The sequence below is a fragment of the Apis dorsata genome, unplaced genomic scaffold, assembly GCF_000469605.1.
Source record: "Apis dorsata unplaced genomic scaffold, Apis dorsata 1.3 scaffold_988, whole genome shotgun sequence".
Lineage (NCBI taxonomy): Eukaryota > Metazoa > Arthropoda > Insecta > Hymenoptera > Apidae > Apis > Apis dorsata.
In genome coordinates, this window is record NW_006264091.1 from 167563 (window position 1) to 169799 (window position 2237).

General features: G+C 46.9%; 1 protein-coding gene across 1 annotated transcript in view; it reads left to right on the forward strand.

Annotated features, from left to right (window-relative positions):
* LOC102681306 (homeobox protein orthopedia-like) overlaps positions 1-2237 on the forward strand; it is a 22964-nt gene that overhangs the window by 15812 nt on the left and 4915 nt on the right. The gene's annotated exons all lie outside the window — the stretch shown is intronic.

Here is a 2237-nt window from a genome sequence, read left to right on the forward strand (position 1 = left end):
TATATTAGGTACAGCACGTAGAACTGTGATACAATCAATTTGACGTCCATTAATAGCGTGTGATTTTTAAGACACGTGAATTTAATGATCGCTGATCTATCATACTAGGTATGCAATTAGTACGTGAACCATTCGCGCTAACCACCTTTGTCCGCGTGTCATCATAGAGAACGATAGTTTCATTCCTGTCATAGCGCGTTTCGTATCATGATATATGTATAATTAACACAATTTCATAGATATCGGTGATCAACGGTGATCATCGAAACCGGTGGGTGCGCTTTGCGTAATGTAAACGTAGAACGATGATGATGATTATTAACAATGGTACAATAGTGTTTCGTGATTGAATAAAATTGCAAAGCAAAAGATGTCGTTCGATCGCCTGTATTCCCTAAATAATAAGATAAAGTATCGTAGTAATCATAAATCGTAATTATCCATGTCTAAAAAATCCGAAGAATCATATTATAGTTGGTCACTTCCAAATAAAAAAGAACGACGCTCGTGTTTCGTAACAGTGTGTTTCGTACGTGGAAAACTACGACGAGATATCGCAATCCCGATGACAGGATGGAAAAGTTCGATCGATTTGAACGTCGTATTGAAACATCTCGGTGATCGTCCGGCGTTGAGCGTCCGATATAGTCGACGAAAGCTCTCGTTTCGCGTACAGTTATTTCGTAACAGGAGTCATTAGCATTCACCTGCGTTAATTAACGGAAGTTCTGGCGCGCGTATATGCGGGATGCATCAGCCATGCGTAAGGGGAGGGCAAGGGGCTGTAGGGGGCTAGGGTGATAATGCGCGATGTATACGACGCACAGTCCCTTGTGCTTTTTCCCTGCTTTCGTAGTTTGTATCGTCGATGCTCGCGTGGCGTGTAACGGCAAATTATCCACGGGCTTTTAGTTGTGGTCGGTGGTGTAGTTGTAGCGTGAAATCGGCGCAACCACACCCACGGATACCGGCAAGAAACCGAAGCGACGACGACGAAAGGGATCGACGCACAAAGGGGGAAGAGATTTTGCATATTCTCCGCGTTAGACTCGTTCAGAGGCGGAGGGGGAACGAAATCTTTCCTCGGTTTTCAAAGGATTCCGGCCGTCTTCTCGTGCTACGTTATGACAATTACCATGTGTGAGATTTAGATGGATAGTATTATCGTGAAACGCTGCGCCAATGGGTGATCTATAGACACCGATTCGATCCCAATGCACTTAACACCCATCCAGCTCTAATGCTATTCTCTCGTCACGAGCGTTCATCCTTGAGTTGCAACAGACGTGCCAGATGTTCCTAAGCTTCGTCAAATGAAGCAAGATATTTCGAGAATAATACGTATCCCATCGATCAAGAATATTACGATAAATGCGAATAAAGAAAAAAAGCAAGTAACATTCTATCGAAAATGTTTCCATAAACTTCCATAAACGCGAATTCGGATCCTTTCGTATTCGGTAATTCGAAGCCTGCACTTCGTCTTCGTATTGTTTCAAAGTGCACACAGATAGCGCGCGTTGCCACTGCCGCTCGGTTATTATCATCCCAAATAATAACCAACTTCTTCCAAAGTTGGCGCGAACCCATGTGTCGGATCCGCGCGACACCTTACCACTTTTCCTTCCTCCCTAAAACTTGGCGATAAACCGGAGAAATCCGGCGATCGCTTTCTGGCAATACCTGGAGTACCCTGGAGCGTGTAAATCCCATATATCCAATTAGATTCGTATAATCCCTACATGTTAGCAGAGGGTGTCTCCACCCCGTCGGGTTGGCCGGCTGTTTCGTTCTCTGTTCCCGCCGAGAGCAGTCTCGGTTGCTCCCGCAGGTAACGCGTTGCTACGTGTGCATCGGAGGCGCAAGCGCGCTCTAATGCTAAAGTACTAATTTATGGCCACATATGAGATGGCTGTAGCGCGCTTTACCGTGCCAGGAAAGGGACTGTAGTCCGTGGAACCGTGGGGAGGAGGGGTGGCTGGTGGGGATGTAGGACGAGGGTATATCGGAGAGTGGTACAGGGGTGGGCTTTGCATGCGATATCAATAAATCAAGTCCCCGGGACCCCGCCAGCTTAGGGGGCCACTACGTGGCCAGAATCAACAGCTCATAACGTCGGCTAATAGCTACTCGCCGTGGGGTCGAAGATATTGTCGTAACGCCCAGGGACATCTTAACGTCTTGCGCCGAATTTGCTTTCGGCCGGCCGTGAAAGAATCGGCTGCGGGAAGAGGAGA